This window comes from Tupaia chinensis, unplaced genomic scaffold, assembly GCF_000334495.1.
Source record: "Tupaia chinensis unplaced genomic scaffold, TupChi_1.0 Scaffold000688_1, whole genome shotgun sequence".
In the NCBI taxonomy this organism is placed as follows: domain Eukaryota; kingdom Metazoa; phylum Chordata; class Mammalia; order Scandentia; family Tupaiidae; genus Tupaia; species Tupaia belangeri.
Window position 1 is genome coordinate 6238381 of NW_006160211.1, and position 17657 is coordinate 6256037.

Sequence of the window (17657 nt, forward strand, 5' to 3'; positions counted from 1 at the left end):
CTCCAACTGTGGTTAACTATGTGATAGTCCAGTGACCATTATGCCATCTACTGGTCCCAATTTTTTAAAGTTCTTTTTTTTTTTTTTCCAATAGGGAACCTACCTTCACCAGACCAAAGAGGGAAAGTGAGAAATCACCTCCTGCGGGGATGGCCATGCTGCAATCCCTTCACTGTTAAATTCTCTACTGCATTGCCATTTCTAAAGGTCTGTGTCACAGAGTTCTTTTTTTTTTTTTTTTGGGAGGTTTTCGCTATAGGGCACGTGCACTCGCCAGACAGAGACATAGAGACAGAAAGCCAGAAATCACCCCCCAGGGGGGATGGTCACGCCACAATCCCTTCTCCATTCTCCTCTCAGGATCTTGGGCACGCACGCACACGCGCCTGGCGTGAGTTTTAAGCCACCAGGTCTGGGACGTGAACTGCGGTCGACTACGTGGGAGTCCAGCGACATAGCCATTACACTAACTGCTGGTTCCCATGTGTCATAGAGTTCTTTAAGGGACTAAAGGAGAAGAAAACAATAAAGAGAAGACAATATCCATCCTTGAAGGAAAGGTAAATTCATGTCATGGTGACAAATTCCAAATCAGTGTTTTCTGGTTTGAACAAAGTCCTCTGTGACCTGGGATATGGTGCTCACATGCTGCCCCTCAGGGCAGGGAAGAGCATGACAAATGGCAGGTAAATGGGCAAGTTTACCTGACAGCTGGGAAGATTCTGTGTCCTGATAGGGGAGATGATCTACCTGGTTTTACTAGAAGACAGGTCTATGGTAAACCTCTTCCTTGTACTGATAGTTAGTAGCTTTGGCCGCAGGCATATTGGTGGCACCCATCATTAGGGTTACTGCTTGCCCTCACTGAATATTCACCAACCCTTTAAACACTTGCTGATTATTATGACAGGCAGCCAAAGTAGCAATCACCATTACCCGTGGGACAGCGCAGCAGTAAATATGCTCTGGTTTCTCAGTCTTGAAACATAGGTGAGGACAGCTGGGATGTGGTGCAGGGTGCTGGTTACCAGGTAATGCAGCACTGCACAGCTAAGTCATTATTCTCTGGCTTAGCGAAATCCTCCAGCTTCTTAATGTACACGTTCCAAATCCCTTGAGGTCAAAACTCTCTTTGTTCTCATTGGTCTTCATGATGTTCATTTTTTACAGAAACAAGCCCATAGAGATGGCTCACTCTAAGCCTTCACCAGCTAAGGGGTCTTTAAACTCTGAGATCAAGAACCGATGGGAACAGCCAGTTCCCAGCAGCCCAGCAACATAGTGGCAGTACTTGTCCCACTCTTGTTCTGAGGTCACGTGCTTATCCAGAAACTCTGTCATCCCCATTCCCTTTTTCTGGCCAGCGTCAGCAATCATCGTTCGATATTCCTCAGCCAGGTTTCTAAACTTGAGGGAAATATTTAGCTGGAGAGTCTTCCAGCACTTGATCCTTCTCCTTGCTCTCCATTAACCTCCAGTCAGGTTTGTAAAGGAAACCATGAAAGCTGTGTAACAGTGGGACCTTTTTTTCCCCATGCTGATGGTTTTATCATCTTCCGGAGTGTTCAGAGCTCGGAGGACCAGATGAAATATGCATCCTGCATGGAGAATTTCCCCATCAAGGGCCTGGATAACAGCTGCGAAACCGAGACTGATCTGATTCAGATACTTGAAGCAAGTTTTCAGGCTGCTGCTGAGTGAGTCCTGGTCCATAGGTGCCCCAAGTACTTCACAGACTCTGTCCTGGAGGGCAGGTTGTCAGCCTAGGGGAGTACCCATCAGGTACCTCTGGCTTGCAACAGCTGGCAGTCTGCAGAGGATCAGACTAAGGATGCGCCATGGGCCAGGCGGGCACAGAGGTGGGCCCCTGTGCGACTTTCAAGTCTCAGGTTCTGGGACTCAAGCAGCTCAGTTCACCATATGGGATCCAACATCTTAACCACCAAGCCACCTGCTGGCACCGAAATTTAATTTTTAAAAGACTCATATTGTTTATCTTTTGGTCTCTTTTTTTGTTTTTACTGTGTTTTTAATTTTTTTTAATACACTCAATCACTATGTATCATTACAGCTTGCAAAATAAGTTTTCCCAGCATGAATATACTGTTTGCTGGCCCTCACAATTTATCTTTGACAATGATCTGCAAATTATAGTCCTATCCATGATAATAGAGTTCAGTCAGTTAACATTCTGCATTCAACTCTTTGAAGAGTTGAATGTAAGTGATTTTACCTTTGGAAAGGCACCCAAGGAATCAGGTGTGATGGTGCAGGCAATAGAGGGCTACCGTGGACTGCAAAAAGCTCGGGTTCGGATCCTGGGAACTGAACGTGCTAGGTGTGCCTGCACATGCCTGTGATCCTGGCTGGCTGGGAGGTTGGGGAAAGAACTACTGTGTAGGGAGACTTGTCAAGGTCTCTGTCTCATGAAAGAAAGAAACTTAATTTAAAAAGGCCTCATGGTGAGGGGCTAACAGATGACATAGCAGTCACGTTGCTGGACTCTCACATGGCTGACCATGGTTCGAGGCCTGGACCCAGTGGCTTGAAACTCACACTGGGCACATATGTGTGTCCCAAATTTTGGGGGAATGGAGGAGAAGGGATTGCAGTATGGCTCCCTCCCCTGAGGGGTGATTTTTCACTTTCACTCTCACTGCCTCTGTCTCTCTCTCTCTCTCTAGTGAGCACATATGCCCTAAAGCAAAAACCACTAAAAAGAAAAAATAAAAAGTAAATAAATAAATGAATAGGCACCATGAGAAGCATAAGCCTTTGTAAAGACCAACAGTCACTCTAGCAACATTCTGGTATAAAGACTATTAACTGTTCAGGGCAGGATTATAAGGTTATGGCCTTTGGAGGGGGTGATACTCTTTAAATTTGTTTCATTGATGTAAAATTAGTAACTATGGCAATTTAAATATTATTGCACTTAATGAAAAAGGTGTTTATTTTACCTCTGAATAGTCTGATGTTGTAAATTAAGTTTCTTATCAATCATTCATCTCATCTACTCAGTGTTTTAACCAATCTGTAACATATGTCCATAAAGAGTAGAGGGAGGGGGTAGCTGTATACATAAATTGCACTGAAATGTTCTATATGAAGGCCAGACAGTTGCACAGTGGTGGCAATCAGTGTTGTGATGCTGGGCCACATGGCAAGGTCCCAGTCCATGTCCTGCGGCCTCCCTGTGCATGCTGGATGTGGGCGCATGACTATGATCCAGGCTGGCTAAGGTGGGAGTCGCTCATGGAATAAGGACCCTGTTGAGGGTGCCTGTCTCTATTTCTCACTCATGCATGGAAAAAATAAACTTAACTGTGTTTTATATGAAATAGCATAAGTGGAAACGAAATGCATGAGATCATAGATCTTGGGAATGACTAACTTGTTAAGATAGTCAGAGAAGAAATCACAAGGGAAGCAAAATCACAGGTGGATGAGAACATGCTGGGGTAAATCAGTATCAGCTCACAGACAAACCAGAGTAACTGAATAAGGGGGAGCAAGGGCCAGCTGGTGGCATGGTGGTTAAGGCAGCTGGATCCCACATGGCCGACTAAGCATCCTGGACCTGGTAACTTGAAAATCATGCTGGACACGTGTATATGCTCAAAATCGCAAGAAGAGGGTGGTGGAGAAGAGTTTGCAGTATGGCCATTCCCCTGGGGTTGCTTTCTCATTCTCTCTCTCCCTCTCTAATTTGCCCTTTAGCAAATTAAAATAACAACAACAACAATAATAATAATAAGGAGCAATCAGACGCCACACCCTCAGTGATTTTATAAGATCATTATTAGACTACTCTGAAGGCATATCTTGGCTTTGATGAGGAGCAGGGCATCAAAGAAAGGGCAAAGCAGGCTCAGTTTTCTTTAACAGTACACATGCATTTTACTGTTCAGATTGTGTCTTGTTGAAGGCACAGAAAAATACATATAGTTTAGCAGTCTTAGGAAGGGGCAAGGAGTGAGATGTGGCAAAAGATGAATGGGATTTTGTTTTGGTAACAGTAAACCATAACAAAGTGGTATGACCGTGCCCATGGTGCATCCAAAAGCCGAACCACCATAAATCTTTCCAAGAAAAACATCTGAAGGCCAACTGTAGTTGTTCTAGCCCAATATTAACAGAACACATGATTTTTTTTTTTTTGTAAGAAAATGCTGATTTCTGCGCTCTGTACTTTTTGACAAGTGTCTTTGGTATTTCAAAGCAAGACTTGGCATTAAAATCATCGTTGTGCCTGGTAGGAAAATGTCAGCAAACCCTAAACCTGCAGAATAAGTTGCAGGCTTTTTCAAATATCTCAGTACTGAGCAAAATATATCCCTGAACCATTTTAGCAAGCTGATGTAACTAGGTTATTTTAGCTAGGCAGCTCTTCCTTTGCTAGCAGGTGTCTGTGAAATAACTGTACGCAAGCTTAAAAAGAATAAGGGCAGGCTGGTTGGTCTCAGGCTAATGGTGCAGGCTAAATTAAATTTCAATTACTAGAAAATACCATTTTCTTAAAGATTTTGAAATGTCACATGAATTCCTACTCATTTATTTGCGGAACAAAATTGGGAACCAGCAGTTAGCGTAATGGCTATGTCACTGGACTCCCACGTAGTCGACCATGGTTCGCCTCCCAGACCCGGTGGCTTAAAATTCACACTGGGCACGTGTGCGTGCGTGCCCAAGATCCCAGGAGGAGAATGGAGGAGAAGGGATTGCGGTGTGACCATCCTCCCTGGGGGGTGATTTCTCGCTTTCTGTCTCTATGTCTCTCTCTGTCTGGCAAGCGCACGAAAACCTCTCAAAAAAAAATAAATAAAAATATAAATAAATAAAAAATCTTATATATTAACAAATATCCCCCCACACACTTATTTTATTAACTACTAGTTTCATTAATTTATTCTAGAAGCACAACAAAGCAAAAATTATAATATTGATAGACAATTACCCCCAAAGAGTAGATTAGTAGTGTTTTTTCCCCAACATCCTATTTTCTATTCAATATCTCAAATAAAATAAAGATATAAAATGTATATAAGGGCATTTCCTGCTACAAATTTCTTAAAGTGTTATGAATAACATAGTGATGGAATTTATTGTCTCATGTAACAAGAAGTCTCAAGGATTAGTTAAGTCAGAGGGTCAATGATGTCATTAAGGATGTAGATTATGTCTATCCTTTTGTTTTATCATCTTTTTTTCTTTTTTCTTCCTTTTTAGGTCTTGGCCATAGGGTGTGTGTGCTTGCCAGCAACAGAAACAGAGAGAAAGAAAGCGAGAAATCATCCTCCAGGGGATGGCCACACCTCAGCCCCTTCTTCTCCCTGATATTGGACACACACACACACACACACATGTCTGGCATGATTTTCAAGCTGCCAGGTCCAGGACCTGAACCATGATCGGCCATGTAGGAGTCCAGCACTTTAACACCATGTCACCTTCTGGCCCTTGTTTTATCATTCACTTCTTTATTTCTCTCAAGGTCCCCAAATGGCAGCCACAGTTCCAGACATCACATTGCAGACACAATGGTATTTAGCTACAGTAAGAGACTGATTCTTTTAGTGTGTTTCTTTCCTGTAAATATTTTATTTAGGAAGTTAATACATAATACAGAAAATGAATGTCTCTTTTTAAGGATAGGAAATGCCTTTACTAGAAGTATCTCAGCAGACTTCTTTTTTGTTGTTGTTATCAAGCAAAAAGAGACTTTTTTTGGTAAGTTTTCTATTTCCTTGAAAGTGAGGACTTGGACAGACATTCTTATCCATTCCAGGAAACACACAGTGATTAGAAGAGTGCACATCATCTGTAACAATTTTTCTTACACATACTCCCAAGCCTCAAACACATAGAGCTTGAGAAAGCTTAAAGAGTATAACTTGAAGATATGGGAATTTCATACATTAGCCTTTAATAAATTGTACAAAGTATTTTTTTTAAAGTTTGTTTTCCAAAGATTTAGATATTTAATTACTGTTCCCATTGCACAAGACTCACAAAAATAAAACACAATACAAATGTCCAATGAAAGGAAAATAAGAAAAATTGGTTGACGACATTTGATTTACTTCTGGACTCCCTTTCTGGTTCTTGAATGGGTCTGTGTGGCCTCCTCTGTGAGTCTGAACATTCCATATCTTCAACACTAGATTCTGTGCTTTATTTATTTATTTATTTTTTGCTATAGGGCATGTGTGCTTGCCAGAAAGACAGAGAGGACAGAGAGACAGAAAGCGAGAAATCACCCCCCAGGGGGATGGCCACACTGCAATCCCTTCTCCTCCATTCTCCTTTCAGGATCTTGGTGCATGCACACGCACCCGACGTGAGTTTAAGCCACCAGGTCAGAGACTCGAACCGTGGTCGACTATATGGGAGTCCAGCGATATAGCAATTACGCTAACTGCTGGTCCTGATTCTGTGCTTTCTTCAATTTCCTTCTTTCTCTTCATTTTTACAACACAGGGTGCATCACTGCTCACCGATTTTTTTTTTTTTTGAGAGGTTTTTGCTATAGGGTGTGTGTGCTCGCCAGACAGACAGAGAGAGACAGAGAGACAGAAAGCGAGAAATCCCCCCCCAGGGGGGATGGCCAGGCCGCAATCCCTTCTCCATTCACCTCTTGGGATCTTGGGCATGCACACACACGTGCCTGGCTTGAGTTTAAACCACCGGGTCCGGGGCTCGAACTGCGGTCGACTACGTGGGAGTCCAGCGACATAGCCATTACGCTAACTGCTGGCCCCCTGCCCACCGATTTTGAAGAATTCTTATCATCAAGAAAAATACAACCAAAGCCACCTTGGCCAATGGGTAATCAACGTTTCTACTCTTTTTTTGCCTTGTCAGTTATTACCTCCCCAGCTGCATAACTCTTCTGCAAGACGTCTCCCTGCAGCTCAAGCTATCTTCCAGTTTGAGCTGCTTTGCATTTACACGAGGCATTTTCTCCCAAGCTACAGATCACTCACCTCCTGCCCGGTACGAACTTCCGCTACTTTTGCTGACTCCTCAGCAGACTTCTCATTGCATCTTTTTGTTTTGTAAAGAATTACTTAATTAAATTAAATTAATTAATTATTTTTAATTTGACCAGAGAGGGACAGAGTGAAAGAGAGAGCAAGAGAGATGGAAAGTGAAAAATCAAGTCACCAGGTCCAGGACTTGAAACATGGTCAGCCATGTGGGAGTCCAGCACCCCTAAGCCACCGCACCACTTGCTAGCCCCTCATTGCATCTTATTGGCTAGCACTGCATCACACACACATGCCGAGCCAATCACTAACAAGGAGATCGAGACCACACTGATTATCTTAGAGCAGGGTTCCTCATGCTTGGTGCTATTGATATTTAGGGCAAAATTCTTTGTTATAGAGGACCAAATTCTTTGTCGTGGGGAGGATAATATTTTTGTTGTTGGAGATCCTATTTCTAATGTATGAGACTTTCTACTCTTGTTACTTTTTATTAGTCATCCGTTGGAGATTAACATTTGTGTCCGAAATTAAACCTTTTGGTAAGGAAAAGTGTGAACATCTTTATTAACTCAACAGATATTTATTGGAAACCTATTATGTGCCAGACATGGGCAGGAAAGTGACAAGGCTGAGGTACTAATTGGATAGAAGTGGATAGTTAGGGAAGAATTTCCTAGGAGAGGACATTTCAGTTGAGAGGGAGGGAGAATGGAGAGAGGCTGAGAAAGGGGACATGTCTGATTAGGACGGGCCAGAGTAAAGAGTTTCCATTTTATCCTGAGAGTAGGATGAATAATTGAAGAACTTGTGGTTCTATGTGTGTGTGCGTTGAACTTCTTTCTTTTTGCCTGTTATATTTTTAGACATGGAATGCTGCTGGTTTTAGCTTCTTCTGTGCTGTAATCATTAGTGGGATATATAAACCTACATCCTCATTTCATAACTCCCCCACTCCTTTATTTCTTAAGGCAACATTGCTATTTTGGCTTTTATTCCTTTTGCACAGCTCTTAGGTCTCCTGATCCTTTAAGAAACCCTAACCTCAGACCAGTAGATTGCATGGAGGCTAAGACACTGGATTCCCGTATGGCAGAGTGCACAGTTTGATTCCTAGACCCAGTAGCTTGAAAATCACACCAGGTGTGTGTTTGTGCATGCCTAAAATCCTGAGACGAAACTGAAGGAGAGGAAAATGTGGTGTGGTCATTCCCCCTGGGGGGTGATTTCTCATTTTCTCTCTCTTTCTCTTTCTGTGTCTCTCTCTGGCAAATGCACATGCCTTATAGCAAAACCTAAAAAAAGAAAGAACAAAACTCCAACATTTTTGGCTTTAGACTAGATGTTTTCATGAGTAATTTCAGGCTTCAAGGTCTGTGGCCTTATCTAAATCATCTCTTTTAGTCTTACTCCCTGACTGTGGAGAGAACATCTCCTGGAGAAGAACCCCTCTAGGAAAGATTGTTTTTAAATTAAGGATTAGTTATTTAATTTTATTTATTATTATCACCTTTTAATTTGACCAGAGAGAGAGAGGGAAAGCAAAAAAGCAAGCTACCAGGTCCAGGACTCGAAAGTGAGAAATGACCCCCCCAGGGGGAATGACCACACCACATTTCTCTCTCCTCTAGTTTCCTCTCAGGATTTGGGGCATGCACAAGCACACACCTGGTAAGATTTTCAAACCACCGGGTCTGGTAATCAAACCATGCACTCCACCATGTGGGCATCCAGCACCCTAACCACAACCAGTACTAGGAAAGATTTGTATTTATTTTTAGAGAGATTTTTGCTATAGGGCACATGTTTTCATGAGAGAGACAGAGAGACAGACAGAAAGCAAGAAATCACCCCCAGCCCCAGGGGGATGGCTACATCACAATCCTTTCTCTATTCTCTTTTTGGGATTTTGGGCATGCATGCACATGTGCCCAATGTGAGTTTGTTTGTTTGTTTGTTTTTGTTTTGAGAGACTTTTGTAGAGGGTGTGTGTGCTCACCAGAGAGATAGAGAGAGACAGAAAGCAAGAAATAACCCCCTGCGGGGGATGATCATGTCACAATCCATCTCTTCCATTCTCCTCAGAATCTTGGGCACATATCCACACGTGCCAGTGTGAGTTTTAAGCCACCAGGTTCAGGACTCAAACTGCGATCCACAACGTGGGAGTCCATGGCCATTATGCCGTCTGCTGTTCTCACCCAGCATGAGTTGTTTTTTTTTTTTTTTTTTTTTCCATAGGGAGGGTACCACCATGCTCCTCGGTGTGAATTTTAAGCTGCCAGGTTTGGAACTCTAACCGTGGTTGACTATGTGGGAGTCCAGTGAGGTCACCATTATGCAATCTGTTGGCCTCAGGAAATATTCTTATAAGAGCAAGAAGATCCCTCGATTTTTTTTTAGTCTTCCTATTAAAAACTGTTTTCATCTTTCATAACTACAGAGATTAAAGTATTTTTTAAAGAATTATTTATTTTTAATTTTATTTATTCATTTACTTATTTTATTTTAACCAGAGAGAGACACAGAGGAAGAGAGAAAGTGAGAAAGCAAGCCGCCAGATCCAGGACTTGAACCATGGTTGGCCATGTGGGAATGTCCAGCGCCTTCACCACCATGCCACCTGCTGGTCCTGAGATTAAAGTATTTTTAATATAGATAACAGCTGTCCTTGCAGAAAAAAAATCTTTCTAGTACTTAAAAACAAATCATTCAACCTAAGAAGGTATTTAGTGAGTGCCTTCTAAGTGTCAAGCACTAGGTTAAGAAGTGGAATACAGTGATGAATAAAACTCCGTCTGCATCTTGTCGAAGCTGTTTTCAGAGTTATAATAAAAATCAGTGTCATTAGTGTTATGAAGGAGTTAAACAGTTTTGTGAAGAATAGTCTTGAGGAAACTCGATAAAATGGCTAGGGAAAAATTCTGACTTGAAGTTTTAGCCGCCCCCTCATGCTACTCCAAATGAAAGTAAAATCTAAGTAAAAACTGTAGTTGCTAAGAAAATGTACTTTAAATTCACCAGCCTAGCTCCCCCCACCATCCAATGTTCCTCCTAAATATAAATTCTGGCATCTCCAGGGCTCTAAGAGAGCTATAACCCACACCTAAGGTAGTTTTAGGGCTAACCAGGTGCACAGAGGAGGGAGGAACCTTCCAGGCTGAGGGATGATGAGTAGGCCCAAAGGCTGATGTGGAGCAGAGATTGCCTGGCTTGATAGAGGAGCTAACAGAATGCTTTCGGTGGCTTTGGGTTACTGCACTTGAGTTCACTAAATGACCAAAAAAACAAAACCAAAAACCAAAAAGCTTAAAAAAAAATTTGCTAGAGGGTGCATGCAGTTGCTGGAGAGTGACAGAGAGAAAGCAAGAAAGCACCCCCGGTACTCCCCCACCATAGGGAGATGATCATGCCACAATCCCTTCTCCATCTCTCCCTCCTTTGAGATTTTGGGCACACATACACAAGTGCCTGGTGTGTTTTTCAAGCCTCTGGGCCATGACTGAAATCATGCTGTCGGCTGTTTGGGATTCAGCTGACTTCACCGCCAGACTGCTGGCTGGCCCAACTACATACAAAAGTTGAATGATGGGAATGTCGGGAATGCAGACTGTTGAGTATGCCTAGAACTCTAGTAAAAGGTCAGACATTGAGGAACTTGAAGACCATTGTGGGCCTGATATAGAATCTGCCCAAGGATTAACCCCATGGAGTAATGGTTATATCCCTGGACTCTCGCACGGCTAACTGAGGTTCAAGTCCTGGACCTGGTGGCTTGAAATTCACATTGGGGGGGCTGGGGGCGGAAGGGCAGGCTGTGCATGCATGCCCAAAATCCTGAGAGGCGAATGGAGAAGGGATTGCCATCTCTCCTGGGTGGTTATTTCTCACTTTCTCTCTGTTTCTCTGGCAAGTGCATGTGCCCTATAACAATAAAAACCAAACAAACAAAAACTCTTAAACAAAACAAAAAGAATCTGTAGCAGACGAATGAATGTCATCAGAAGTGGGAGGCCCAGCCGCGATGGTGCACAGAGAGCACTACCTCTTGGCAGAGTGGAGGCCACATGAGAGTTGAGGGCTCTGCTGTAGGCCAGCCTGAACACACTGGGCATGGCTGCGTGCCTGTAGTCCTAGCAGTTCAGGAGGCTACGAGAGGAGAATTGTGACACCGCAAGATCCTGTCAAAACCATCCATCTCTGTCTCTCTCCATTGCCCTCCCCTCTTCCTCTCATAAAAGTGGGACATGCATGGAATTTTCTGTGGCTTTTTGTGTCAGAGGTGTAGAAACCATCTTTTGAATGTCGAAAGGTCAAAAGGACAACCATGGCATCTTCAGAGGTCATCATTATGGGATAAGAGAAGCTATGTCCTTGGTTGGCTTTGTCAAGGCAAACTGGAGGAGGCTGTCACCATTGTGCTACATGTTCTTTTCTCCCCTTTATGAGAGATCACCTTAAGGCAAGCTGGCTTGAGTGACTTTTTAAAGAAATTAAAATTATTTTCAAAATCATGTGTAAGGAGACCAGCAGGTGGTATGGTGGTTAAGGTGCTGGATTCCCATATGGCTGATCACAATTCTAGTCCCAGACTCACAGCTTGCGAATCATGATTGTGTGTGCATGCCCCAAATCCCGAGAGAATGGAGGAGAAGGGATTGCAGTGTGGCCATCCACCCGGGAAAAGGGGGGACTTTTCACTTTCCCTCTCTCTGTGTCCCTATTTGGCAAGTGTATATGCCGTATGCAAAAACCTAAAAATAAATAAATAAATAAAAAAGTTATATATAAGCCCAGCCACAGCAATGCAAGTGGTAGAGCATTGCTGTGTGAGTCTGGGGCCACACTGAAGGTCCAAGTTCGGATCCTGGACCAACCTGAACAGGCGGGTGCGGTGGTGCGTGCAGTCTGGGAGGTGGCAGCAGAGGATCACAGTGGCAAGGCCTTGTCAAAAATAGCCACCCCTCTCCCTCCTTCTCTTCTTCTCAATTTCCCATTTAAAAAAAAAAAATCTAAAGCTAGAAAAGCTTAGTTTTTAACTTGTATCAGATTTTATAGGGCACAAACTCTAAAAAGGGCAAGAACTCTGATTTTCTGGTATTTTTCTGGTTTTAGTACTTTTCATTTCATGTCCTTCACATTCTACCAATTTTGAGAAGTGACTGTATCTGCTAATAGTTTGCTGCCTCGCTCTTTCTTTTTCTCTTTAGGTTCTCTTTATTGTGAATAACGTTTACACTCTGATGGCTGAGGGCCCCCTGCCCAGTCCCCCAACTGACGCCATTGTGCTTCATACGTGCATAAACCTGGGCATAGGCCAGTGTTCCAGGCATGCACCAGTGACTGTACTTCCTGTGACTGTATTCTAGGCATAGCTGACTGCATGCCTTACCTTTGTAAAGTTTAACATTTGAAAGCACTTTTACTTCTCTGATCTCCGCAATAAAACAGTCCTCCCTTAGGTAAAGGCATTGTCACACCCAGTGTCCTAGGTTCTGCAGAAAAGATAGTCCTAGATGCAAAGTCTGATAGAATCTGTCCCTTGGTTTTCCTTCTCAGTGGCAGGGACTGTGGAAGGATGAAGATCTTCGGGTGGGGAAGAAGGTGAGTTGGTGGGTGTTTTTCCTTTGGAGGTAGGAGTGAGTTAAAAGTTCTTAGTTTTATTTGTTTGTTTTTTGTTTTTTAGAGAGAGATTTTTGCCATAGGGCGCATGCACTCACCAGAGACAGAGAGACAGAAGACAAGAAATCACCCCCCACCCCCACCCCAGGGAGGATGGCCATGCTGAAATCCCTCCTCCTCCATTCTCCATCTGGGATTTGGGGCATGCATGCACACGCACCTGGCATAGGTTTTAAGACAGCAGGTCCGAGACTCAAACTGTGGTTGGCTACGTGGGAGTCCAGAGACATAACTATTATGCCATTTGCTGGTCCCAAGTTCTTGGCTTTTGTCCTGATCGCAGAGCAGAAAGGAAAACAAGTCTGCATAAAATAAGCCCATTGCACTGAGTTTTTATTTAATTAAATGTTTCCTGGCTTAAGACAACTGAGTTCTAATTGCTGGTGGAATAACCAAAGTTATATACTATTGGGTCTTCGGAAAAGTTATGACACATTTTTGCATAGAAAACTATGTCTGTGCTTTTCTGATGACCTAATATATACATATGGCTCTTTGAAACCTTTTCTGCTGACATGCCACCTCAGGCCACATTCATCTTATTCCTCTTTCAGCTCCTATTAGTCCCATGGCCTCACTATGCCCCTGTCACCCACCTGGGTGCTCCTTTGGGCCATTTTAGGACCTTAGCCTGATGTGCTGTGGTGGCTCTGCTGACTTCATTTCTCAGGGATCATTCCCATCACACATAGGGAGGCACAGAATCAAGGGAAGGGTATGAGAATAAGAGTTTAGAGAATTAATTTACTGGCAATTTGATAGAGTAATTCTATATCTGCCAATTTCAATAATAGTTTGAGTTTTTAGTTTGTCTTCTTTTTCATAGTGCTTTTATTAGTTTTATTATACTTTACAAAATAATGAGTTCAAAATGTATTAGATATTAAAAATATAATCCTTAGCCACAGGTAGAAAGAAGTACAGCACTAGACCACATGGGCTCTGACTGGACTTTAATAATAATGAAGATGGGAGCCAGCAGGTGGCATAGTGGTTAAGGTGTTGGACTCCCACGTGGTCGACCGTGGTTTGAATCCTGGATCTGGTGGTTTGGAACTCACACCAGGTGCGTGTGCATGCATGCCCCAGATCCCAAGAGGAGAATGGAGAAGGGATTGTGACATGGCTATACGCGGGGAGAGTGGGGTGTATGTGGGCGGGGAAGGGTTGATTTCTTGCTTCCTGTCTCTGTCTCTCCAGGGAGCCCTATAGTAAAAATCTTCCAAATAAAATAATGAAGATGTGCTATCTATGTGGAAACCATCATTTCAGTTCAGCGGTATCTGTGCTGCGCTTTCAGTCTCAGTGTCTGTGTCATCTGAGACTCCCAGTAATAACACCGAGACAGAGTGAGAACGCTCTTGCCACGTTTAGCTCTATACTATCCGTGCAACCTTGGTTAAGTAGCTTAAGTCTTCCGGTCAGTCCCACTAGGGGATACTTTCTCCCTCTCTCTCTGCCTCTTTGTTGAATGTATGTATCCCCTGGTAACTTAAGTAAATGGCTTAATTCTTCAAGTCTCAGTTTCCTCATCTGTAGTAACAACAGTACTTACCTCAAAGAGGTGTTTTTCTCATTAAATGAAGCCATATATGTAAAGTACTTAGTATAATGTCTAGATCATACATTTTAACCTTTTTTTTTAAATTCATGATAAAGTGCATCTGAAACAGAGAGAGTGCCCAAGGCTTGATCATGATACAATCTTTCTTCTTTAAATAGGACCCTGGGCACTCATGTGCATGCCTGGCATGTTGCTACTGTGACTGGGATTTGAACCCAAGCTGGCTCCATAGGATCTGAGTTTCTTTGCACAGAGCTTAACTACAGAACTACACAGGCAGCCTTGGGTCATGCATTTTAAATGCAATAAATGTCAGATATTAAAAACTGCAGTAAAGTCATTATAAAGTGGAGATCGGGGAACCAGCAGTTAGCGTAATGGCTATGTCACTGGACTCCCATGTAGTCGACTGCAGTTCGCGTCCCGAACCTGGTGGCTTAAAACTCATGCTGGGCGCGTGTGCGTGCATGCCCAAGATCCCGAGAGGAAAATGGAGGAGAAGGGATTGTGGCGTGACCATCCCCCCTGGGGGGTGATTTCTTGCTTTCTGTCTCTATGTCTCTCTCTCTGTCTGGCAAATGCACGCGCCCTATAGTGAAAAAAACCTCTCCAAAAAAATAAATAAATAAAAATGGAGATCGTATTCACGTACCGTTATGAGAAAACTGCAGGTCACTAACGTGATTATAATTATTCACTAAACACTTAAGCAATATCAATGGCAAGCCTCTTTGGTGGAGGGCTGGCCCTGTAGCACAGTAGTTATGTGCTATGCATTGGGTGCCCGATTTCACAGGGCCACCTGTAGTCAGAACCTTTGCCAGAGGGTGCATGTGCAAATGAGAGAGAAATGGGGAGAACGAGCAAGAGACACAGAAACAACCCCCACAATGGGGGTGTTTACCTACACAGTGGGGTATAGTCACATTGCAATCCCTTCTCTTCTCCATCCTGTCAGAATACTGGGCAGGTTCACCAGGAGCTGAAACTTGGACTTGAACCATGGTTAGCCATGTGGGACCTGGCTCCCTTAACCATAGGCTATGGGATGACTCAAAAGTAGTTTTTAAAAAAGATTTTAATAAGAGAGAGAAAAAGAGAGGCATAAATCCCTTACAGGATCTTGTCATGCTGCAGTCTACCCCAACTCTTTCAGCAAGCCAGGATCACCATTCATGTGCGTGGCCAGCGTGTTCAGGTCAGCCTGGATTCAAAAATCTTAGACCTTTCCACATGGCTCCAGGATCATCCAGTGGTGCCCTGCTGGCTGTGCTACCATGGCTGGGCCAAGAGTAGTTTTATAGTTGAGCAAAACTTCTTTAACAGCTGGCTAAAGCCAAAATTGCTGTTTTAAGTATAATTTGCTATGACTTAAAAAAAAATCATTTGGCAGTTTGTATTACTACCTATAAAAGTATTGATCTCTTTCAGCTATTAATTCCATTTCGGTTATCATTCTTTAAAAATCCACGTTCGCGAATATGTCCTACGATTTTCATGTAATGGTAAAAAGAGAAGGAAATGTCCATTAGTGAATGAATGCAGTGAATGTTGTGTGCCCACTTAAGGTAATTCTATGCAAATGGTTATATAGCTTATGTAGATACATGAGAAAAGCTCTTAAGAGTGTAGAAACAGGATCTGAGATTATGGGCATATTATGACGACAATATTGTAAAATAAATATGCGTGGCGCAAAAGGTTTAAAAGAAAATACAGATGGTATGACATATGATGATTCGACTTCACGATTTTTTTTTTTAAACTTTAGATGGGCTTATTGGAGTATTAAATGGATTTTAGACTTACAGTATTTTCTTTCCCTTTTTTTTTTTTGGAGAGGTTTTTGCCATAGGGTGCGTGCGCTTGCCAGAAAGACAGATAGACAGAAAGCGAGAAATCACCCCCCAGGAGGGATGACTGCCACAATCCCTTCTCCTCCATTCTCCTCTCAGGATCTTGGGCATGCACGCACACGTGCCCAGCGTGAGTTTAAGCTACTGGGTCCAGGACTTGACTCGAACCGTGGTTAACTAAACCGGAGTACAGTGACATAGCCATTATGCCAATTGCTGGTCCCAATCTACAGTATTTTCAATTTGCCAACGAGTTTAGCAGAATGGGACCCATCTGTACACCAAGTGCTAAGAGTGGTTGAGTTCGGGTGGATGATTTTTCTTTATTGCCCAAAGTGGTCAAAATTATTTAAACAATGAAAATACTTTTTTCTGCAAATTTTTACTTTATTAAAATTAATAAAACAATAGTAAGAGGTGAGTGAGAATTCAATGAGTCTAGTCGATGATGGCATGGTTGACCGCGAGAGGATTGAGACTTCCAATTATTATTGGGCTTTCCCTAGTAAAGCTCTTCGTGCCAGGAAAACAATAATTTTAAAAGGACCTCACTGGCCCACTAATAAAGTATTTTCAAATCTTTTCTATATTAATTTTTTAAAAGAATTATTTTATTTAACTTTATTATTAATATCATTATTATTTTTCAGTTTGATCAGAGAGAGACAGAGAGAGAGAGAGGAAGTGAGAAAGCAAGCCACCAGGTCTAAGACTTGAACTGTGGTTGGCCATGTGGGAGTCCAAGCGTCTTTAACCACCATGCCACTTGCCAGCCCCTCTATATTAATTATGAACAATCTCTTAAACTTCTACAAACTTTTAAGAGTTTAAGACGGAAGATCTGTAAGTTTCTATTTTCTGATAAATATTCCTGCCACGACTTGCATGCAAAGAGGAAGGGACGCTTTCAGCTCCTTCATTTTACAAATCAAAGCTGTGGGAGCCAGCAGGTGGTGTGTTTAGGGCGCTGGACTACCACATGGCCACCAGTGGCTCAAGTCCCGGACCTAGCAGCTTCCTTTCTCACTTCCCTCTCCGGTGAGTGCAGCCACCCTGTAGGAAATTTAAAAAATAAATAAATAAAATTCTTAAAAAAAATCAGAACTATGAAGCCCAGCCTCAGTCCCAAAACCAAGACAGGGTCCCAGGACTAGCATCATATCTAGTAGATGCACCGGCAGCTTCAGCTCCACCCCCCCGCCCCCATCCCCCGAAGGCATCTGTGTTCTGAAATCTTCCTTGGTGTACTACCTCCTTGCTTTTCCGGAGGTTTGATTTCTTTCCCTCCAAGGGGTTTGGGGCCTCACACCTCTCCACCACTTGGGGGCCCGCAGACGCTTCACCCGGTTCCCTCATTTCACTTTCTCTCTACCCGCCCGCAGTACCCAGCAGGGGGCGCTGCGACTCCTGGTTTCGGGCCCCTCCCCCAGCCAACCGTCGATTGGGCCGGCGCGTGACGTCACGCCGTTTTAGCCAAACAAATGGGTTTCGGGGCGAGCGTTGGGCTCCGCCGCGCCGCGCTGGGCGCTCGGTCCGCCTCAGCGGTGGGGAGCGAGCCAGGCCTCC

The 17657-nt window shown here is 43.3% G+C and overlaps 1 pseudogene; it reads right to left on the bottom strand.

Moving 5' to 3' along the window:
• Positions 1-591: 591 nt before the first annotated feature.
• On the bottom strand, positions 592-1713 carry LOC102469945 (squalene synthase pseudogene; annotated as a pseudogene).
• Positions 1714-17657: the final 15944 nt, after the last annotated feature.